At 30.0% G+C, this 25980-nt stretch overlaps 2 long non-coding RNA genes across 4 annotated transcripts; one reads left to right on the top strand and one right to left on the bottom strand.

Moving 5' to 3' along the window:
* Positions 1 to 23343: 23343 nt before the first annotated feature.
* On the bottom strand, positions 23344 to 23682 carry LOC139905979 (uncharacterized). The gene is made up of 2 exons (XR_011781155.1): positions 23586 to 23682; positions 23344 to 23515 (listed from the first exon to the last, which is right to left on the bottom strand). It is a non-coding gene; the product is annotated as an uncharacterized lncRNA (long non-coding RNA).
* A 204-nt stretch (positions 23683 to 23886) lies between these two features.
* LOC121122165 (uncharacterized) lies at positions 23887 to 24618 on the top strand. 3 transcript variants are annotated; one of them, XR_005865722.2, is made up of 3 exons: positions 23887 to 24115; positions 24162 to 24244; positions 24380 to 24618. It is a non-coding gene; the product is annotated as an uncharacterized lncRNA (long non-coding RNA). The 3 variants fall into 3 exon arrangements; XR_005865721.2 differs by having other exon boundaries at positions 23889 to 24115; positions 24396 to 24618; XR_011781238.1 differs by having other exon boundaries at positions 23887 to 24244.
* Positions 24619 to 25980: the final 1362 nt, after the last annotated feature.

Below are 25980 nucleotides of genomic sequence, written 5' to 3'. Positions count from 1 at the left end.
TTTATCTTACGTTGAAGGCCTTGGAACGTCATCAATATCTCTGAGGAGATTTCGCTGGCAAACATACACATTTGTAAAAGATGCGTTACTTTTGGAACTATATATGAATGACAGATTTGTACTCGCTCTCATCTATGAAACCTAAGAGACTTAATTAGGTTTCCATTCTCCTTTATTCGGGAAATAATCTTTTATTTATTGTGGTCCATTGAATCCTTCCTAATAACAACTCCAAATACCTTGATACTTGATTTAGCATGTGGTATATATATTAAGTAGATGTAATCATTGTTTCTTATCGGCTCAGATTTTTCTGCATCAGTTCTCACACCCAACAAAATCTCAAACTATGACAGAAGCGTAAAAATTTTAATGATTGATACAGTTGTTAAAAATTTTCCCGTCACTATGACTGCTGATGTATCATCTGCATAAGTATACATGGTTTTCAATCACTTATCCTTGTTTTGTTTGGGTTTTTCTTTAATACCTCTTTATCCTTAATCTGGAAAAAAAAAGAAATTTGCAACAATTATAAAAAGAATTGCCACTAAGTAATTCCCTTGCATTTCTAGCTATGAATTCGTGGCTAATCGAATCAAAAGTATTTTCAAAATCGATAAGTACGGCTGCAAAGTTTGTTCCATTTTATTTAGCTATTTTTATAACCTCTTGATAGGGATATTGGAACGTCTCAAGCTTCAATAAATTGCCTTCAATAAAGCATTTTTGTACTGGAAGAATGATCCAATGCAGAGTTCAGTTAATTCTTTTGTTAAGTATATCATCGATAATCTTATACGATGTGTAAAAAACGGTGATTTGCCTGTAGTTGACGCTGTTGAGAGGAGTTTTTTTCATTTTTTGAAATAAGTGTTCAGAAATTGAGGCAGTGCACTAGCTTGAAAATTTTCATAGTAAACTTTTTCGACGACTTGAAGGTTTGATAAAATTCAAACTGGACACCCGATGGTCCTGAAAATTTAAACTATTTCTTATACCCTGCAATATGCTCAATTTTTTCATTTTGTGAAATTGGGAGGTTGAGTTAATCCGTTACTGTTTTTGGAATATGACTTTCCTTTGTTCTTCTCTCTATTACTAGTTTATTCACATTAAGCAGTATACTACTATATGTGAGATATGCATTTGTTATAAACAGAAAATTGTGATTGTACATATCCCAACGTAAAAAGTAGAAAAAAGATATTTATATGTAAGCAGTGTTCGTGACTTTTTTTTTTTCTTCATTTTTGCTAAACCATTTATTTTTTCTCGGTACAAAGAAAATAAGTAGGTCGAACTATTATCCTATATTTTTCTGAAGTCGTACAATGGTTTTAGTACTTAATTATGAAATTGCAATACGCTTTATAAAAGTCAAATATTAAAGGTATATTTTTTTATCATATTTAAGTATGTACATTGTACAAGTATCTATTTGAAAAAAGTATTATAATATGAGATTATCATTTACAAATCTTTCATAGCCATATCAATGTATATATAGGTTTTACAAAAGCCCAATATTATTTTTCATTTTTATCCAAGCCTGATAAAACGTTTTATGGAGGAAATGAAACATTTATTCAACTATTAGGGTATGAACAGCTAACTACATATCAAAAAAAGAGTTATAAAAAATATCACCTACCTGTATGTAAAAAAAAAAAATAATAATAATCCTGACAATTTGAAGACTGTTTGAGAAAAGAGCAGCTATGTATTTTTCGTTTTAGTAGATCAGTTTTAAGTATCTATGAGAGAACAAGGAAGGAAATATACCCAAATGCAACTCCTTGCATGGATAACAACTACTTTGAGGTCAATTCTCAATTCTACTCCAATTCCAACAGGGACTTTCACTTAAATCTTTAAAAAAAGTATAATACTACTCTTTCGTCATACTTTTTACATATCTCTTTATTTATTTATGAACTTTTTTATACAAGAAAATTATCATAGCCTTGAATTCAATTGTAATAATGTCCTTTCTATTACAAATTATAGTTTATCTTAGATTATTCTTGAATAAAAGAATTTGCAAAAACATGACTTAGCTCGAAAAGCTTATTTTTTCTCACCCAAAAATATTATTTCATCCAATGTTCAACTTCACTCTAGATATCTCGTTAATCCATTACAGATAAAATTCATTTGGATATTAATTTTAGGTAGTAGCACTTTGAACCATACAAATATCGCTTGTTAGGCAAAAAATATATAAATTGGAAATTTTGAAATGAAGGGGTGTAGATAACGTTTTATCTCACTAAAGAGTACACATAATTATCACGTATCTACGAATTGGCAATAAATTATAAATGAAATTTAATTTTTAAAATTAGGAGTTTGAAAGTTAGAATCAGATTATTTTTGGTCAAAATTAGAAATACGAGCATATTTCTATTAATTTTGTCAAAAAAAGTAAAAACAATTTATTTTTTCAAATAAAGTATATCATATGTTTGCATGGTATTTCGTCAAAAAGTAACCTAGTCAAAAAGAAATAAAACCATTGTTATTGCTTTGTTTTTCTTTGCCTTAATATAAAAAGAATATATATTTGCCTTAACTAAATTCAGCATGAATTTACGACTAATGCAAGATATATATGAATAGTTTTCTAAAAAGTACGATCCTTGTTTAGAGAGCACCTTTTTTATAATGTACAGTCAGTTGGTATTATTCGTAGGAGTATTGATAAACGTGTGTTTCCTTTGGAAAATTAATATGGACCAAAAATGGTTTGACATAATACTTTATTAAATCAAATTAATTAAAATTTAGCTCCTGAGTGTTTATTAGTGTGATCCATGACAATCAGTTAACTATTCGATTTTTCTAATATACAAAAAAACGGTTTTTTCCAGTTCACTTTGATTAACAAAAAGTTTTGAACACAAATAACTCCACAAATTATAATGATAAAGAGATAAATTTGATCAAATCAGATCTGGTGCTACGGAAGGACTGTAAATTTGGTCAATTTGTTTAAATCCGGATATTAAAACCGGATTTGTTCCATAAAACCAATATTTTTAAGACTTTTACAAAATTGCTAATGACTAATTACCTAATTGACTCATCTTCCAGAACTATGATATAAGATATGATGCTAATTAAATTTTGCAAAATGAAACAAAATCAACTTTCTTATTTAAAAAAAAAACTTATATTTAAAAAAAGAAGAAAGATGTCATCTGTGCACCTTTTATATATCTCCAAACTATCAAGTATAAATAATTGTGCCTCTTTAGCAATTGGTTTTACTAAATACTTTTATTCATCAAAGTATTTCGTTGCAATATAAAAGTAAAAGTTTATATGTCTAAAAAAAATTTCATCTTATACTTTCCATAAAGTTTAAAGAGATAAAAGTTATAATAAAAATATATAGAATGCGCATAAATTTAACTTTAGCATAAAATATATTGATAGTAATGATATTACCTCATGAATAATTTTGATGTGATGATAATATATCCAATATCAAACCTGTGATATGTAGTTGTATCTACAGTTTACCAGTAGTATGTACGATGTACATATAGGAGGAATCCACATTTTCTTGGGTATGGGTCGTTTGGGATTTTTAAACATAAATACCCGAGTAGATTTTGGGTACCCGAACTTTCGGATCCAGATTCTAAACTAATATTAAACAGATACTTCTCTCAAAATTTATGAGCATTTTACCTCAAAGTTCAGACCTTTACAAATCAGGATCAGGACAAAGGCTACATTTTTACTGATTACTTATTCAGAAACAATAAATAACCAAATGATTGAACTATTAGAACATATTTGTAAGTTATTAGAATAATTATGGATAGAATAACCTTGTACACCTTATTACCTTTTTTGTATCTTGCGAAACTCTCTTGCGAAAAAAACAACAACAGAAAAAGGCTCAAAAACGGTTGGTAGTGGGCCAATTCTTCCAACTATGAAAGAATTGTTGAATAATAGTCAATGATGAAATTCCTGTGTAGAATGGGATGTTAAAAAAACCCCAGAAATTAAAGTGGTACCTTAAATAAATATGGAATTTCAATATAATTATAACTTTTCCCCTACAAATACTATCTTAAATGTAGTTTCAATTCCTTTTCTTCCCCAAAATTATATAACAGGAAGCTGATATTAATAAGCGTATTAGTTCAAAAAATATCCTAAATCTTGCTCCCACCTTTCTCCGCTGTCATTTTTTCTGTATGGAAATTATATGCTTAACTTTAATCAATTTAAAGGGGTATCAGTAGTTTTATCAACTAAATTTAGTATTGGTGTACTTTTTAGATCCAATCTATGGAGCACTGCCACTTTGCCTAAAGCCACTATACCGAAAAAAATATTAATTATATTTGAGGATGATTCATGCTGCAACACTATGTAACTATTCCAATGATGAGGTGTTCATTTATTTATTACACTCTATAATTATCAAGATGTGTTAGTCATTGGACAAGAAACTTGTTGGGTTATCAACTTACGGCGTTTCTATTGATACTAGTACCAATATATTTATAAAAAGGTACATTTTAAAATGATATATACGTTGCAGTTAAAGTAAGAAATCCGTTAATATGCATAGTAATTAGGTATTGTGCATAATAACTGAACAAAACCGTTTATTTGCAACAAACCTAGATAATATGCAAAATAACTTACCAAAACCGTTAATGTGCATAAAAATTGAAAAAGATATTTAATGTGGAAAATCATTGAAATCATAAATTTCACATTATCTTCGGAGACCCTTTCCAGAAACACAAATTGATGCTCGGCTCATGGGATATGCAGTATGTCCACAGACATTCCGGCCCACGGGATGTGTTGAGTGGCAACGTGACTAACAAACGAGTTGTAATATACTGCCAATTCATGTAATATCATCAGAAACGGCATCCACTATAGCCACAGATGATATCCCGGCCCACGTGTGGTCTCGCATGCTAACACGACTAGCAGTGGGTTGTAACCCACTGCATACTCATTTAATATCATTAGATACACCATCAACTATAGCCCGGGTTGATATTCCGACCCACGGGCTGTTTTACGTGACAACGGGACTAACAAACGGGCTGTAACCAACAGCCAACTGATGTAATATCATAAGAAACGGCCTCTACTACAGCTTCAGTTCATATCCCGACCCACAGGTTATCTTGCGTGCCAACGCGACTAACAAACGGGGTGTAATCTACCACCAATTCATGTAACATCGTAAGAGACGCCATCAACTATGGCCACGGTTCATATCCCAGCCCACGGGTTGTGTTGCGTGCTAACACGACTAACAAACGGGTTGTAGCTCACCACCAACGCGGGTTCGAACCGCAGCTATAGTTGAGGGTGTCTCTGATGATATTACATGAACTGGCGGTAGATTACAACCCGTTTGTTAGTCGCATTGGCACGCAAAACAACCCGTGGGAAGAGGTTATCAACTGGGATTACAGTGGATGGCATCCCTTATCATAATTCATGAATAGACGAAGGGCGCTAAATTTTAATCAAGTCATGTGGACATGCTACATATCTCATTAGTCGAGCATCGATTTTTGTCTTAGGAAAGGATCTCGGAAGATAATGCCAAATGAAAGATTTCAATGATTCTGCACAATAACGATCTTTTTCAGTTATTATTCACATTAATGGTTTTGTTCAGTTATTATGCACATTAACTAGTTATTTTGTATAATAACGGATTTCTTACTTTAACTGTAGCATATATATATATATATATATGCTACAGGTTTAATTCCCATTTATCTTCTTATTTATGATGACCTTACATCTGCCCCCAAGACCACAAATACCATAATATATGAAATTTTATATCGCTAACAGATAATTATATAAGGTGTAGAGGTGAGATCGTAACATTTTTTTTGGTTGAGACTTATTTCTCTCTCGCGCTCTAAAAATCGGAGGGTGAATGGCAAGTGTAGACAATGGGCAATGATGGGACTTGAGTTCTTTGTGAGAAACCAAATACCCATTGGGCTGGACTGTGTCCGTCAGATCTGGATGCATTTCTCCATTTTTTGGAAGGATGAACGAAATGAAGCCCAGTCATTATTTTTTTGAGGACCATCTTCATAGATTTGACAGCACACTCTGCATATTCGTTGAATTGGGTAAGTATGGGGATGCGAGCTCATATTTAATACCTAAATGTTTGCAGAAATCCCCAAATTCCATTTGGATTTTTTTTCCACCGTCAGTTCTAATAAACCTGGAAGCCCCAAACCTTCAAACTACCTCTAAATGATATCAGTGACTGACTTAGTTGAAGTCTTTTGTAACTGATTTATGAGGGGACAACCTGAATAGGGGTTCACAAAGACAAAATATATTTTCCCGTTGACCTCCATTATTTCAGAAGATACGGATTCAAAGCGCTTTGACGCTGCAGATTGTTGGAGTGATTCTAGAGGGTCTTGGTATATATTGCAACTAGATATTAACTGCTTGTTTTGTTTGACATTCCAAGCTAAAAATTTAAAGTCTTAGATCTTTCCCGAGTTCCCTGGTACTCATTCAATGTCAAAAAAGTATCCCGCCAGTTTCTAAAAAAGACTTTGGATCTTGAATTTTCAATTAAGTCTATATTAGAGCCACAAAACATTTCTATGAGAAGTTTATGGTCTCTAATGATTTTAAACTGATTTCCCAATAAGTAGGTTCGACATTTGAGGATTGCCACTTGAATGGCCAGGGCTTCTAACACAGGGGAACAATTGGGGGGGGGATTTTGTGCAAATGAATATAAACCAATAGTCGAATTTATCTTTGAGGGGAAACTCCAAAACGGATTCCAGTTTTTCTCTCATTTGTCTGAATTCTGAAATATCCGGGATTATAGTAATTCCGAACTATTATCGTTTGGATACATTTTTTACTCTTAAAACAATCCCCAAATTAAAAGTAAAATAATAAAATTTATGATAAAGTATTTTTTATTGTTATAAGGGTTTTTTATTGGTTTTTATTTTGTTCTGAACCCAATATATTTCCATTTTTAGGCTAAAAAAATGACCCTCTTCTGTAGATCCTTATAATTTATTCATAATACATAGTGATGAGAAATATCATAGCGTATATTATAGAAAAATACTCTATGTAATATTTAAAGAAAGATACATTTAAAAAATATGCAGCTCCAAGGATTTTTGTTCGATTTTGTATTTTTTTAAATGATCCCATTTTTTATGGGGTGTACCATCAAATAGACAACATCATCATCAATTCGGTAATCTGCTCCAAAGTACATAAATTGAGCGAAATCCAGAAGAAAGTCGTCTATGAGTTTCATGTTAAATATTATGTATTTTTGTTATTAGGAGTACTTAGAATTACCAAAACAAAACAGGAGAATAGAGGTAAAATTAATAATGTGATGATGCAAAAAAGTAGTTGGCGTCGTCATAAAAAAAGAAGTAGTTGACCAAAACTGTTTTTTGAATAGAGTTGATGATCGATATAGAGTTTTCTTTTAGACACCTCCATACTCTTAACCCCATTCTTATGAGGAAATTATAAGCCCCATAGTTTAAACAATCTTTCTGGGGTTTCGTCACATGAATTCCCACGAAGACTATTTCGATTATTCTTTGCTGTTTCTACTGTTTTATATAATGTGAGAGTATCTTTCAAATTCAGTAGGGGAGTCTTCTCCAACAACTTTTTTCGTACTTCGTCGATGCCAAAATTTATTAAAGCAGCTAACCAATCTTCTGGCTTCATTTCAAAAAATGCTGCCACTTATACTAAAATTTTCAAGCACCAATAAAATTCATCGAATATTTCCGTACACCCTTACTTTCTTCTTAATAATTTGTATCGAGACACTACTTTTTGTCTTTTTTCTTTTAGGTGGTCCATAATGTATCTTATTACATCATTTAGAATCTTAGAATCTTATTTGTGTTTGCAGGAATTTCTATGATACGTCAACCTTTTGTGAGGAATTCAAATGAGCAACATGTCCAGAATATTGATATTTGCTTTTCACGAGTTTTTCCCATTATATGAGTTAATTTTACATGATTATTCCATGTTTCTAACCATTTCAGAATATTTTGAAGATTAATCTCGTCTTTGAAAGGATTGGATGGCTAGATATTAATTATTGATGAGTCTTTATATTTCATCTCAATCGGATCGACCTTCGTAGTTTGATTCCAAATATGAACTTACTTCACACTCGATTTCTATTAATTCATTTTTATATGAATGGTATTATCAAATTCAGCTTCAATTTCTGGAGATCAATTATTCATTAATGAAAAAATCTCCTTCATTTTCTGATTGAATTTTTCAACAGCTTCACTCCTCCATCATTTTTTTAATATTGAAGTTACTTGGAGTCTTCTCCATTAATATATCCTTCACATATTTAATTTTTTCATTAAATATTCTTTATTATGTCTCTCTAGACCTCGGTTAATTTGGTCACCTTATCGGACGTCATCCTTGAATGGTCCTTCAAATAAGAGTTATTCTTGTATCTCAAGTCTTAAGATGCTTCGATTTGCAATTTAAGTACTACCAACTGCGACATGTAATGATGGAATTGATTTTCTCTAATTAACTGACGATATATTCTATCTTACATAACTTTACAGAATATAATATAGATTTATATATAGTTATTTATACAGAAGTTATACATTAACAATATACAACAAAAACATTTGAATTGTAATAGTTCGGAATGTTAAAAACATAGAGCTCACTTCAAATATTTTTAAATGTTTATTGTAGTAATAATAATTTCTTATCATAAATATATTAATTTTGTGATGTAGAAAGGTTTATAAAGTATTTTGAGTAGACTATATTATCCCAATTTTTAAATTTGAATATAATTTTATTTAGACTTTAAAAAAATTAATGATGGATTTGGTAGATTATTTTGACAATAATTCAATTCAAGAATCAATAATTATTGATTCTTAAATTGAGTAAGATTCTTGAGCATGCTCTCTGAACTTTGGTTCTTTGAACACTCTAATTTTCAAGTTTTCCCAATGATATAATTGTATGCCTGCATAACATTTTGAAATATATTTAACTAGTCTGAATATGTGGTTTGATTCAGGAGATGAATCAAAGACATGATCATTAATAGAATGAAAGCCTAATTATATTTCTTAAAACAGATATTTTGCACAAACTGCTTCTTTTGAGGTACAATTATAGGACACGCAAGTCGGTATGTTTAGCGTGGGGAATATTTCACTTTTAAAATAGCAATGAATATGTTTAGGTTTTATGATTTCCTAATTATTATACTTATATTATTATGCATTCATTTTACGTCAAATAAAACATTGTTGTTGTTTTTCAGTTGAAAAATAAATAAAACACATCATACAATTTTTTTTTCAAGAATTACAAAATATAAGTCGACAAAAGGAACAAAAAACATATTGTAAGGTCAGTAAAGTAGTTAAATATAGAAATGAAGGAAATGAGAAAAATTATGATAGTAATCAAGTTTTAATGGATTTAGGAATGAAATCCTGGAAAAAGATGATAATAATGACAAGAAGGAGCCAAAAAAGAATCCACGAAGGCGTTACAATACAAAAAAGTATCTTGGTAATGATACTCCACAAGATCTATTGGATAGTGTAATAATCAATTTAGATCCAGATGCAGGAGGGAAATACAATGTTCCCCTCCATAGAATCGATAAAACTATTACGCCAACTGGACCCATTTAAATTGTAGAATAATTGATCACCGAGGTAGTTTTGGTATATGTTTGCGATATCCTCGATATATACCAGTTTTTTCTGCAAAGAAGCTTTGGAATATTTTATCCATTCATTTTATTTTTGTAATTGAGTGAGACCTCTAATATCTATGGTAGAGAGTATCATAACTTGGAGGTTTGATATAAGTCTCAAGGAGTCAGATTAGCTCATGAGAAAATGACTTTGAAGTGGAGACGATAATAGCAAAGACTCTCACAATAATATATGCATGGAGATCAAAAAGGACTCCTCTTTCTGTAGGTATGAACAAAATATATAGACTCAATGAACTATACTACATTTTAAATAAATATGGTACCTCCCCATCTTTTATCAACTATAAAATCTTTTATGAGTTTTCAAATAACTGGAGAAAGCTCCATTCTTTATTACTATTTTTAATAATTTTAAACAACTCTACAATTCTATGCATTTGACCTATTTTATCATTTAAAAAAAAATGATCACCTTCAATTATTTGAAGGTGATTAATTACTTAGAAGAATCATAGATCGAGACCACTTACGCCAGAATTCAAATGTGGATGGGGGGGAATTATATAATTGTGACGTCAACAAGGGAGTATTTTGATAGGTTTTTTACCAATTCTGACAGAACTTTTTATTTTATAAATCGAAAATTTGATAAAATACACTTTTTCAAATTTAGGAACAGACTCAATTAGATGAATAAACATTTTTTTATTATTGTGATGCCTATAAAAATTCCTCAAAATTTGGGGCCAACGGTCTTTTTGTCTCCTATGATTCCAGCGCCACTGATCGATACAATGAGAGATCTTTAAAAAAATTTCTTTTTGAAGAAATAGTTTGAATAGTTCAATAAATTAAATCTCTTATTTTGAAAGATTAGGTAATTTTTTTTTTTTTAATTTACAATTTTGAGTTAGTATTAAATCAAATAAAGGATTTTAAATAAAAATATAGATTTCTATTATTTTTGCTTAACATATTATAAATATTATTGAGTTTCAAAAAGTCAAGTAGGGGAGGGAGATACTTTTCTATATTGTAAATTATTTTCAGACACTCAAGAGCTAAGAGTTTTTTTTTTTAGGTTATCAAATATCAATCAATCAACCCCTCCTCTCGTCCACTTGTCCTTTTGATACTCAAGAGTATAATATATTAAGTAAAAATTGTATCGAGTGGAACATCATTTTCACCTGCTTTAAATGGAACTAGATTAATTATAGCACCATCAAGTAGATCTAGTGGAGTATCATTATCAAGAGACCTTTTTGGATTGCAACGTCTTCGTTGTTTTCTTTTTGGCTCATTCTTGTTATTATTATCATTAGTTTTGTGTCAGTCGTCATTTATTCGGTTTTGTCTAGTCTTTGGACCGGTCTTCCAGACTCTCAGTAGTAGAACTGATGAAAAAAGAAGAAATAAAGCTGAGTGACGTCATCAAGGGCTCAACTTTATAAGTCTTTTAGGACTGATATGCAGAACGGAACTGGACCGAACCGATACTAAACTGGACGGGACTGGAGTTTTCAGTCCTGAATAAAGACTGACACAACACTAGTGAGCATCCTTTTTTATGCTGATTCCACTTTTACATACGTCAAACTTGATTAATATCGTAATTTTCTCATCTCTTTCATTTATATATTTAACTACTTAACTGAACTTAGGAATTGCTTTTTGTTCCTTTCGATGTCTCATATCTTAAGTTTTTGAGATCCCATTTGATTTTCCCCTGGACGCCATTTACAAAAGTCATTTCATAGGGGATAATATGTGTTACATGCTTATGCTTAAGACGTGTTCAAAAGTATTTGGAAACAAAAATTACATCTCTTTACTGCCTCAGCATCAACATAATTGTCAAGTACCTATATACATTAACATATCTTCACGCGGTTTCCTTTAACTTCAACTAACTCAATTAAAAGATAGTATGTATTGGTCATATATACTATATTCAGTTGTAGTATTCAATCCACCTTTACTTTCATTATTTATCTACAGAGTCCTCTGAATATGATTGTTGTAAAACGGAGATGTGAAAGGAGTGAACCCAGGCAGCTAAAATAGGGTATCATCAATTATTTAGGAGACGGATGCAAAGGCCAATTGGTACAGTTATTTTGAGGTCATAATAGTTAATAATTATATGTTATGTTGGAGAGGAATATATCAATAGTGTTCCTATTTATGATGGAGAAAAATAATTATCTTAGATTGCAGATATCCACATAAAAATATGGTACCATATGTAGGTGTTTTTTAAGGAACTAAAGAAATTGAATTATAAGTACACCACAGCCCAAACTACATGAAATAAACGGTGAGGGTTAGACTTCTCCTATGGGGATCGGAAAATAGGGAAATCTATACAGGATTGGTCAGCAAAACTTGGACCGAGAAGTAGCTTTAGTACTATATCAATATTTTTTTTTATTTTCAGAAATTACCAAAAAAATAAAAATAAGAAAGCACTATACACAAGTTCTTTGCAAAATTTTTGACTCAATATGGCCACCTTTAACATCAATCACATACTTTACAGGAGTTGTCCCATGTAGCCACTATGGCGGCCTACAGTTAGTCCACATTGGGGTGTGGAGTTTTGTTGGTTTCCTTTTCCAAAGTGCCCCACACATGCAAGTCCAGCGGGTTCAGATATATCGAGGAAGGAGGCCACTTCTCTCTGGACCAGAATCCAAAAAAATAATATATATTAATATAATGTATCATTAAATTGTTCCTTTCACATCCAGCTTTCATGGGGAGGTCTTCTCCATCATTTTCCTGTTGGCTACCATCAGAAACATGACCTAGAGCACTTTACAATCCATAATCCTCACCATCTCAACTTCATCATATAGAAATTCCCTGTCTTTTGGCTCACTCATGATGACGAAATGACAAAATGTGTATTATAGTTTGTTTACGCTTAAAGGATAGCTCATCCTGAATGTCATAAAATTGTCGGTAAACCTTCCTATATTAATGAGAAAATTGAGATTAATTAACAGTCCATGTCTTGGCTCCCCAACCCTGTATATCCATGTTCCTCAATATATTTATTGAGAAATATATATTTCACATAAAATATCTTATGGGATTTTAATAAATTATATAATCTGTTTAGTCTTTACCATTCAAATTATATTTACTAAAGATATTATTTTAGTGAAGCCATTGTTTCTTTTTCTAGAGAATTATTGGAAGCCTTTACCTATTTAATGTCTATTATTTTTTATTTATTCTATGTATTTATGTATGTAAATGATGAACGGTATTCAATACATATTCGTGTTCAACATAGGAAGGGATCCTTACATGCTTCAATACATAATACAATTCAATGGGGAATGAGCGTTGTTTACTTATATTAGCTTGTAAACAAAGCGACAGATAGTAAGGATGTTTTATGTCTTGCGGCAAAAAAGTAATACAACTCCTGGAACAATAATACTTTTTAATAAAAAAATGTAGATCCATGTTACTCATATATAGATGTATATGTTTACAATACATCCATTATTTTATAATAAATATCTGATGAGGGATTTTCGGATAACTCCTTAAATACGGTGAAATTAAGTCTTCAATATCAAAATGAAATACTTCAATGGGTAATTAGGTCTAATTTTTAATACAGATGTATATCATTTATATCCCAAATTTGATGATAAATTGAGATGTAATAATACTTCGGATTATGCGTAGTAGGACCAAAATTTGTACCATATATTAAATAATAAATCTATTTTAATAAATGATTGGTAAAGTACCGTGTTGATCATTAATCCCTCTCCCAAATGATGAAAGCTAGCATCACCGATGCTAACTTTTCACACTTCAGATAATTAATAACAAAATTAAATACTTAAATAATTAAATTATGTCTTGTAGTGATAATCAGAGGTGGAAAAAGTTCATTAAACTACAATTTCATGTCTAATCTCAAGTCTTTGCCCACAATTCCAAGTCCTTGAATCTTTTAATCGCTTTATTGAAATATTCACAAGTTCTAATTACGGAGGGTACAAAGTTGGATTTTCTACGTTATCCATCTCTTCTAGACATTATATATTACTTATCAATTATTTAATTGACTAATTATCAACTATCCATGAATGGTACAATTGGAGCCTAAAGATAGCAGGTCTAACACTAAAAGTGAAAAAAAAAATGGATAAAGAGGGGAGAAAGGTTGAGAGAGAGAGAGTAGAAAAAGAAAATATCACTTTGAACGATTGACCGCTCTAAATCCATCATAAGGTTGGAACTCAGTACTTGTATTAATAATTAATTGATTCATTTCAGAACTGGGCGGTTGTCATGATTTTTGTTACAAAAGTTTTAACAAAGTTCGAGCCAATCGTTGAAACACCCTCTAAATGAAATAAATCAAATATTAATTTAACACTCAATGATTAAAATTCGTGGCAAATAATTAGACATTCTGTCTTTTAAACTTGAAGTAACATGAATGAGAATCATAATTACATTATGACTAAATTTATTATATAATAAGAGTTGATTAAACTAGGGTTCTTTTAAAATTATTTTAAATATAGTTTTAAATCAAATAAAGTTTTTCAAACAAAAATATGCGTCCGGATACTACTAATTACTTAATAATATATTCTCTTTAATTTCTAAAAGACGAATGGGGGAACATTTATTTATACTGTAAATTTTAGTCAGACATATTTAGATATTTAAGACCTATAATTTACCTTATTCATTATCCAAGAAATCCATATAAAAAATATATTTATATAAAATAGAGAAGGAAATTTTATTTCGCACCCATCATCTTGATAATTAGACTAATTACACTGGGGAATGCAAATTTTGTACAAATGAATTGAAGCCAATAATCGTGTTTATGTTTTACCGGAGAATCCATCATTAATCTCAGTCTTTTCTCTCATATGTCTGAATTATGATATATCTTGGATTACAGTAATTTGGGACCATTATCGTAAAAGGCCTTTTTTTACCCTTTAAACAATCACTAAATCAAAAGTAAGATTAATAAAACTTATTTGGGAGTGTTTTTTATTGTTATGAAAGTGTTTTATTGATTCTGTATCTTGTTCTGAACTCGATATATTTCCATTTTTATGCTAAAAAAATATAAAAACGACACTTTTTAGACCCTTATAACTTATTCATCATCCATAGTGATAAGGAACATCATAACTTATAGTATTGAAAAATATTCAATGTTTAATTCCAAAAAAGACCTATATAAAAAATATGCATCTCCAAGAATTTTTGTTCGATTTTGAATATTTTTAAGTGATTCCATGTTTTATGGGGGTGTACTACCAAATGAAAAACATTATCTTAATATTGTGTATGATTTTAATATCAATTTCATGATGTGATACTCCGTAATAAATAATAATAATAATTAAAATCACAATACCGCCGTACTTTGTACAAATTCAAATATTATTGTTAATTATACTTGCAATATTAAAATTCCCTACTCTTCCTGCATTGATCACTTCATTGTTTCGATCCTGGAATCTCCTACCACAAGAAGGAGCCTACTCTACATCCTTATGAAGCTTGGTAGTTTTCCTCAGATGAATTTTCATCCTGTCGTCCCTCGTGGAAATATCTTTTGAGATGAATGATCAAGTTAGAACTATCTTCCATTTATTCAGGTCTTAATTAATGTAGAATAATCTTAACGATTGTCAAATTTAAAGCACATCTATATATAAAATATATCTAAATTAGATTTCTAGCTATACTGTCCCATAAACATAGAAAACTGGTATTTTTCGTGAATCATCTTTGTTGACCAAGAAGTAAAGAAACATTTTAAGATCAACATAGATTTAGTTTATCATATTGAATTATTTCCAGAAATGTCTTAATATCCTCATTCACTTCAGAAAGAATAACAGAATGCCCGGTTGGAATGGCAAGAAAAATATTTTTATCGGGTCGATCAGCTGAGAGTCCTAATTTTTTTTACATGCCAGGAATGTTGTGGCAATAAATAAGGCCCTCCTTACTTTGAAAGTATTCTAGAAAATTACTTTCTTGTTTTCGATAGTATGTGACATTAACAACATAATCATAATCTTATCTCACACAACCGTGAAGCTAGGAGGAACTCATATGCTTTTTTCCCTCATCCTAAATCAAGTATCAAATTATTTAACTTTTGATGGTAGAATTCTTTATGGTGACAAGAAATAAATGTTCAAAAAATTATGAAATTTATTATTTAAGCTGATGAAATTGTACTTCAAAAATAAAGTATCAACTTCAGTTTGTGTTTGTACACGATCATTATTTTGTGAGTTTTATTTAAATAATTAATTAATAATATATGAAATATTATTCCTCAATTGATCTTTCAATACTAATTTGATTAATTCGTAAAGTCGGTAGAGTAGAGTTTATGGATTTATGGATTTGATATGATTCAAATAGTTGGACTCAGGGCCAAAAGCACAAATTATTATTCCAAACTATAAATTAAAAATAATTGGTTCTTAGATGTGTGTAGTTTTAAACTCAATAATCTATTCGAATCATACCCTAAAAATTAAATTTAAATTCTCTATCCTTAAAATAATAAATCAACATAAATAAATAAAGTTATTTCAAAAAATTTCAAAATGGGATCACTTAAAAAAACAACAAAATGGAATAAAAATCCTGGAAAAAACATATTTTTTTAAATAAATCTTTTTTTTTTAAATTATATTTTTCTATAATATACGCTATGATATTCCTCATCACTATGTATTATGAATAATTTAGAAGGGTTTAAAGAAGAGTGTTGTTTTTCATCATTTTCCACTAAAAATTAAAATATATTGAGTTCAAAACAAGATATAGAATCAATAAAAACACTTTTTAACCATAACAACACTTTTACATAAGTTTTATTAATCCTAGTTTTAATTTGGAAATTGTTTTAAGGGTAAAAATGACTTTGAATGATAATAGTCACGAATTACTATAATTCCAGATATTTCAGAATTCTAATTATTTAAAGAAGTACTCAGATCAGTTTTTGATTTTGCATTCAAAGATAAATGCCTATTTTGTCTTAAATTCATTTGTAGGAGAAGGTAGGAGGCCTGTGGCTAGAACCTATTATTATACGTACTAGCTATCATTCCTTATTTTCTTAGACCTTATATTTTTCAATCCTAGCTAGGAGTGAAGAAAATAAAAAGATAGCTAGGAAAGTAAGACTGATGTATCGGTCCTTCAGACCGTTAGATGGTAAAAAAGATAGGACTGAAAAAATCTCCCAAATGAAAGGAGAGAACAACAGACAATAAGAAAAAATATCTACAATATAATGAAGGAAATCCGGTGTGTTTTTTAGCTGACCCGTTAACTTGTAATTGGTAATTTAAAGAAGGAATTTTTGTATTCCTTCGTTTTTGTCCTTATTTTTTTATTCTTGAGTAGTGAACATTCTTTCTTAAATAAATTCAATTATATTCAAAATCTGATTGAACATTCGTGTGTGCACATTAAAGACGCAGAGTAACCTTGAGGATTTGTTACAGAATCATATTTGTAAGTCCTTGTTGGACTCATAGTAGAATTGGGGATTGACATCGGAGTAATTCTAGCAAATGTCCTTGGTTATATCCTTTTCGTCTTCCTTCCTAGTCATAGATGATTATTGCTGATCTAATGAAACGTCATGATTACCATGTTGTTTTTCGGTTTCTTTTTTTTGAATGCCCATTCTAAACTGGATTTTCGGCATTGCTACCTTAATACAGTAGTAAAGTGTTGAAATTTAGGTATTAAACTTCTCTTTTTTTTTGTTACATTATAAGTTATAAAATAGTGCTCCTATAAACATTTTTATTAATTGTTGTTTAGTAATCTATGATATTATTATTTAAGGATTATGTAATAAGTATTGCTTTTCATTTATAATATTTATGTTACGCAAATTAAATTTAAGTTTTTATTTTATTTAATTAAATTATTCCCCTCTGAATAAAGCTGCCTTACAATTTGTCTTCCACATACATTTTGAGGGAAATTTTAGATTGTTGACTCTACCTTGATGAAAAAATCGGATCCCGGAATAAGTTGATGCCAATGTTGAAATGTGATTTTTCGTTGTGTTTCCATTTAACATATGTTCATTAAGAGCATTAAAAAACTAATTAAGTTTTTATTAATTCTTTTTAATACATGGCTGGCGATTGAAAAATAATTAATTTTTTTATTAAAAAGAGAAATTTTGTCCATTAAAATCAATTGAACAGTTCCTTGACGCACAACAATTGCATCTTGTGAAGGATATATCAGGTCTCCTAAACCTTTCATATTAATCAATGCTCAATTGCTCTGATCCAAGTTGGGGGAATCTTCCAATAATGTAAGTATGTAATGTAATTTATAAGAAATGCAACAAAGACGTCTTTGCAATTTTATGATAATAAATCCAGTGATATAGCTAATCTCAGCTTCCTTAAATATAGATAGTGTAGGAGGTAAATGAGGTGGAATCTCACAATAGTTATTTTCTTCTTTAATTGTAGGACTATTTAACGGCTTTCTTAAGGAAGTAGCTACAGAGTCGATTTGCAGACCGTTTCCAGGAGTACCACAGCCAAGCAGCTTTCATACTCTCCTTTGGCTTCCTGATGGACAAGAAGCTTTTTATAACTTGCTTGAATAGATAAATAAATATGGGTTTATAAACTAAATGCTTAAAATTTAACCAGTATTATAAACTTACCATAAATTGACGCCCTGTTGGATTACTATTTTGCCTTAATCTGCAACGTAAAGCACAAAAAAATAGTTTACATGAACTCGGGAGAATTTGTGAGTTAAATAAACTTTTGATCACCATATTTTATATAAGTATTAAAGGTACCATAAATGACTTAAAAGCCACACAGAAACCGATGAAATCAGTGTTTTCCTTGATTTGCATAAAAACGTCGAATAATCCTTTTTTTTAATATAGTCAAAGCAATTTTTAACAACTACCTTTCAAAAAAATTCATTGGAGCACTTCAATGGTGCTTTAAAGCCTCTTTTGAATTAATTTATGCTATTGCACTAATCAAATGAAAGATCCATAATTCTTTAAAAACTTAACTTTGGCTTCAGATTATTTGAATTGAGGCAAATTCAAATCCATATTCCGAAATTTAATTGCATTTACTACCAATGAGCTCAGAGTTTTTGTGGTGTAAGAAACCTTCATTTTTATTCTTTAAAATTTTATTTTATCTCTTGGTTAGCCTGTTTCCACATAAAAACCCTTCTTCATATTGCAATTTTTCTAATTCATGAATGAATCTCCATTCAATTTTATCACCATTTAAATCATAAATGATCTTACTACAGCAATACTGTGCCTAACCAATTTAATCATATGAACACAATCCAGAAAGACATACATTATTTTATACGGAGTTGCTGGAATAGGGAACCATACTCATAAATTATTTATTTCCAAAATTACAAAATACTGAAATCTTGAAGAAGTGTGCTGAAGGTCCATCACATGTATGCGACTGTTATTTTAACAGCATGAAGTTTTTTTATGCACTGAATTACCAAGCTAACTTTTCCTATCCAAATAGACTATTTATGAGAAAATATGATATTGGTAATTTGAACCTCCTTTTTATGCTGGTTCCCATGAAAACAAGGGCATTTTTAGCTAATGAATCTGAAGGTTGGCCCAAATATGTACTTGTACCAAGGTTTCACTTTTCTATGATACCGTCTACCATCATAATCTATGTGCTTTTTTATTGCCCTTTCATCCAACATAAGAGTACAAACGATTTTTTATTCTGAGGTTTCTTGAGTCTTAAATTTAAAGCATTTGAAACTTTTCTCAGTGAACCTAGGTTCACATCAATAGTGCAATACCAATTTCTTAATGTGGTTAGAGATGGCAAAACAAAAATAAAAGTTTTTCGTATATATTCATAGGCTTTTCATGCTATAGAAAGTAAGAGTTGTGACAAGTTTTGTTATTTCTAGAGAATAAGTTTCTCTACTATGTTGATTGAGCAATTGAATTTTTTTGCAGCGGCGGAAAAGTAAATTTGGTATTACAGTTCTATTAAATTCTTGCAGAATTTCTGTTGCTCTTCGATTGTCATACTTCTGCTCTTTTAAGTCCTCTTGATAAAATACAAAGAAAAAAAAATTAAGTTCCATGAAGTTTCCATAAGTAATATTCTTTTTTCACCTTTATAGAAGTGACCTCCTTCTTATATTTTAAAGTCTTCTTGTTGGTTTTTTACAATTTTTGCCAGTATTCCTATCTTTCTGCATTTTCCTGCCATTTCCTTTTGAGTATCTTAAGACAAGAACACTAGAATAACAATGACATTTTTTTGAAGTTTTAATAGTAATTCTTACTGTCTTATTTTTTCTCCCATTCATCAAACCTAATAGGTTTGATGAATGAGAAAAAAAAATTGATTTAATCAAAAGTACAAAAACCAAATTTTAAGTTTTTGAGTGTATTATTTTATTAAATTTTTAATTTCCAATCCTGATTACTGCGGGAAAGAAATTATATTCGTATAGGCGAAGAATGTCGTGACACTCTTTCGCTGGATTTATTTCTGTAAAAGTTGTAGAATTCCTTTGAAAATGTTTTGAATGGCATCTTTTTTAGGCGATTCACTCAGTTATGAGAGTTCTGTAACAATGATCCTCTAGGTGACTCAAACATAAAATTGCAGATTTAGAAGGTTTAAAATTGGCCCTCCCAGCGTTTCAGATCCACTCTCTAAATCAAATAATGAGATCATAATTTTCATAGTTAAGATTTCAGATTAATAATGTATTAATATAAGTTTATAACAATAATTATTAATCAAGGATGAATTTAACTTTTTAAGGGACTCACCCTTAGGGGTTGTATAATAACTTAAATATCTACAATTTTTTTATCATCAGACTTATATTTGCAGTTAAACGCGGAGCATCAAGGCATTTCGATCTTTTAGATGAAGAAATATTTATTAAAAAAATATTAGACTGCTCAACTAATAAGTTAGGTATGTTATCAAAAAATAATAATTTTGCATATTTTATATAATAACTATCATTTAGTTTTAGCTGAAAAATATAAAGATGCCAAAATTACCTTACCTGGTTGGATATAGACGGAGTCATTCCCGATTTTTCTTTGAAAAAAATAAAACTTTTTATCACCGCAATCGTCATACTCTTCATGAGTATTTGTTTGTTTAGTTTATTTTAACACTAGATGACACCACAAATTTGGAAACATCTTCATAAAAAACATAACAGCACATACTTGTTAATACTAAATAATCTATGTAGCACTTGAAATTATGACTATTGCGATTCAATATAGCATGATAAAATTTGGTCACTGAATAGATGAAATACTACAATTTACCTCAAGTACATTCAATATTCCAGAGATCAACCAGAGAGATACGGAAGTCGGAAAAAAACAAAACTATCAAGGACAAAAATTTGAAAAAAAAATATTCATCTCGAAATAATGTAATAATAACTGACGAAATTTATTAATTTGCTGGACAGCAATGTAGCTGGGATCTTTAAGAATATGTTAAATATGTTATACTTTAACTCTAAATCTATCTAAACTTTTGAAAATTGAATAAACTAATTGTATTCAAATCAATGATAAGCAATGTATATAATAATACAAAAACCGCTGAATAACAAGTTTTAAATGAATTATAGGGTATATTTTTTGTAGTGGCACCCTCTACGTTTTTAACATACCTTAAAGTAATAGTAACTATGATAAACACGAAACTGAGTTAAATATTTTTCATACATATAATCTGGACTTCAGCTATTTAACGTACTAAAGCTTTAACTCAAGTAGCCAAACGCGACCATCAGTCTGAGGAGATACAATGGTGGGTGCAATGCTATAACACTTTTGCGCAAGATGCCGTTTTTCATATGACATAATTCTATCATTTCTTCTTACTAATGACGTAGTATGGGATGTAATAAAGAGATTCATTAATGAATAAAGATGGTTTGTTTGGTCAAATAAATTAGTGCTTGAGATTAGAAAAGGAAAACAGTTGGTAGATTTTCCTTTTTTCCTTCATTATTTATTAATATTTCTTGTGTACAACATATCCACCTAATAAAGACTATAGTTTGTCACTTGCCTTAGTAATATTGAATATAATTAATTTTATTAGTCAAATGCCTTAAAAAAGTTCCCTCTTCACCCGTATTGCATTTAATTAGACTTCCATCCATCTATTTTCCCTCGGAGATTATATTTTTCCATTTGGATATCCTATCAACACGCCTTCTGATCCTCTTTTCATGTTCTACTCAAGGGATCTCGTCTCTTTATGCATATTTCAATGAATCTCATCTTCTTTAATGGAAGGATCGTTCATTCTTCGGATGCCCCTTCCCTTTCAAGGTATATGATAGTGACTTCTGACCTCGTGAATCATTGTATCTATGTTCAAAAATACATAAATTCCTCCAAATCTTCTACGGAATAATCGTCTACTGCTATCAGAACTAATGAATTCTATAAAAAGATAGAATAATCCACTGAAAGCTTAAGTGAGGAACAGAAAGAGTTCTCATCGTACATCCACTGGTCCTTCATTGAAATTCTGAAGTTATTTTGTTCTGAAGTCAACTCTGCTTCGTCTCTTACTCTAAGAAAAATATTTCATTTATTAAAGTCTTTCAGTTACCTTGATGTATATAATGCAGAAATAACTGATCTCAATCACAATTCCATTTATAAGGAGGAGTTTGTGATGGAATATATATATGTGTGCCTCTTTTGTCATTGGGTAACAAGTAGAACATGATTCTAGACTCCTAAAAATAATGTGCCTCTCTTTTCTCGATATTTTTGTCAGCATTGCCAATGCATATTCTATTCTGCTAATAAGTATATTTATTTCAGTATAAAAATGTCTCATTTCATTTTGTATATGTATAGTGTCCCTAATAATTTGTTGAATCTATTTGTTTTATTTTATATTAATAACTTCTATATCGTATTATTTGTCCTTTTAAATTTGTCTGATTCTCTGCTTATGACTTCTAGTTATAATTAATATAATTGTTTTTTACTTGTATTTTTAAAATTTACCCATACTTATTTAACTTACTATTATAAGCATACGTTATAATACTTTAATAAATTATCTTAGTAATGTTCACTATTTCAATATCACGATAAAAACGTCATACCTTCTAATAATTAATATTTCTATATAATACAGTGTTTCGTACAAGTTGAAACTAAAGTAAATTATAATTATATTTGAAATATGGAAATTCCCTACTCATTGTGAATGGATCTCTTCAATGTTTACATTTTTTAATTTCCTTTGCAAGGAAGGAGTCGAATCTGCTCTCTTGAGATAGATAATCAAGTTAGAAGTATCTTTCTTCGATTTCCTCTATCTGGTTTATGTACTATCTCTTGGAGAACAAATTTTTATTTTATTTATTGATTGTTTTTATAATAATAAATGTATAATTTAAGATACAATGGTCAATTATTGTCAGAGGTGGGAAATTTGACTCAAAAGTTTAATAAAAAATATATATTTTTACATTAATTATATATGAAAAAATAACGCAGAATAAACATCATAATTTTGGAACTAGAATAAACAAATTAGTGGGTTAATAAAACTCCATATTTAAAAAATCTTCTCTACTTAAGGTAAGTCCGTCTTCCGAACTTCGAATGAACATCTTCTAAAAAGTAAAATATATTAGATAACATCATAACTCTTAATTATATCTCCAAATAATAACTAAACAGTACCTCTAGCGAAGAAAAAAAATTTCTGTGCAACAACACATTTTTCAGCTATTGATCACGTGGGTCCTTTTTTCGTTACTTGGTTTAAAGCTTGATAACGTACTACAAAAGAAATACTACCCGTATTGCTCTTTTAGTTCTTTATATATTATATTCTTTGAGCTACCCTCATAACAATAAGTAAATAACCGGAACAATTTAATACAGGTTTCGTGACTTGACTCAATCTATCCAGGGAACATTAATTCAGAGTGGAAAATAATGTCATCCACCGGTGTGCTAAAAATAAGAACAAACCGAAAAATATTGCGGTACCCCTGACATTCATAATGTTTCGGAGAAGAGTAGCCTAGCTGTCATGACGTATACTGGATTAGCTGTCAACAGCCCTGAGAGGTTAGTAAAGAAAGTAAACACAAATCCTACTCTGTATCTATTTTACTAAAACCATGACCAGGAATTAGTTCGGAGTCGATCCTATACTCTAGTCTTAGTCCAACAAGGACTTTTTACCTAACAACCAATGTTGTATAGTTAAGAATAGTTACAATTACAGTATTAATACATTATATCACTCAGTTTTTATCAAGGTTGAATGACTTACCAAATGTTCAAATTTGAAGAAAACGATCCAATCCTAAGGTCATTTGTGTCCTAAAAAGGTAAAACTCTCAATAAAGTTATGACAAGAGTAGACGATATTGATCCTTGGTATTACAATATTCAACTGACATGTCCTTAAAATATTAATATCATATTAGCTTCTTAATTATAAAACTATTATTGACAAGAATCAGATTTTATACTTTGTAGGACATCAAAGAACAGTTCCATCGTCATCATCAAAATCCCAAAAAAAAGACAACTCAAAATGTTTAAATGTATAATTGTGATGGATATTACCGAAGTTTGATTAAAAATTAATTTTAATGATATCAAATTTAAAGATAGAAACTTATGTTACTTTTATAACATGTCTTCCTTAATGCATGATAAAGTTTCCATATCTATAAAATATAGCTCATATATTAAGTTTAGTCTAATTTTTTTAATTTTATTTATTCTGAAATGCATTGGATCTACAATTTCAATATGACATATTTTTTTTAAAAAGAATTATAACATTTTTTAAATATTCATGTACCAAGAAAAAATAAATATAACAATTATATTTTATTTTTTAACATTAATTTTATAATTGTTATATATAATTTTAATTCATTTTTCGCCGATAAAGAAGGAAAAAAAAGTATAGATTTATGGTTAGGCTGCAAAATTATTGTCAAATGGACTTTGTGGCTTTGGGATCCATCCTTTATAAAATTCGCATTTTAACGGAATAAGAAAAATTGTATTGACAATAATAATTTGAAGTCTTATTCAATGTATATAATTGAATCAAATCCTTATGGTTCTAATTTTATATCAGATTTGAACTAGATGCATGTATCTCACTCCATATTGATAGCCATCTAAATCTTGTAAAATTTATGGACCTTTATACTGGCAAAGCCATTCCTTCTCGCTACACCATCACAAAGTAATTAGAGTCCCTAAGTAAAGTAGGATCGTCAAAGATTACAAAGAACTTGTAGGAAATGATAATCTTATTCCGTCATAAATTGTTAATTCATCTCTGCAAGGGAATTTATCGAACTACTTCTACAGGTAAATTGACTTTCGAGTCCATCAGCCTTTGATGATTATTTGTTATAGCAATGCCATAGAGGTATCTACTGTAGTAGAATTTTTGATCTGTTCGAGATTATCGGCTTTGATAGGTGAGAAATTAATAAGGTTGAGTATTACAATATCTTCAGGACTTCCTTCTGGAAGTGGTTCACGAGACAATACATCATCAATCGGAAATTGAGAACCTGGTTTATAGTTGAGCGTAAACTGATATTTTTGTGTCCGTAAGAGTAATGCTTGTAGTCGTCTCAGAGCTAAATAAAGTGGTTCTGCAACAAATGAAATAAGTGGTTTATGATCAGTAGTGATATCTAAATCACGACCATAAGTATTATGGTGGAATTTTTCAAGCCAAAATACTACGGCATGCATTTATTTTTCAATTTGAGCCCAGTGAGACTCGATGTCACTTAAGGGTCGACTAGCATAGGCAATAGCACGATGATTATGCATTAAGACGGCCCCAATTCTGTATTCACAGGCATCATTTTTTAGAGTAGGAGGTTTAGTAGGATCATACATTGCAAGTATAGGTACTTCCAACACCAGCTTTTTAGTCCTTTCAAATGAGTCTTTTTGCGTACGTCTCCACAAATAGGTGACATCTTTTTTCAATAAATTGCGCATAGGAGTACTGATTCACTTGAAGTTTGGAATAAATTTACTACACCAAGAAAAAGAAGAAGCTCCTCCAAATTTTTTTGTC

This window comes from Lepeophtheirus salmonis, chromosome 7, assembly GCF_016086655.4.
Source record: "Lepeophtheirus salmonis chromosome 7, UVic_Lsal_1.4, whole genome shotgun sequence".
Lineage (NCBI taxonomy): Eukaryota > Metazoa > Arthropoda > Copepoda > Siphonostomatoida > Caligidae > Lepeophtheirus > Lepeophtheirus salmonis.
The sequence above is the reverse complement of the archived record's forward strand: the minus strand, read 5'-3'. Positions and strand labels throughout refer to the sequence as shown.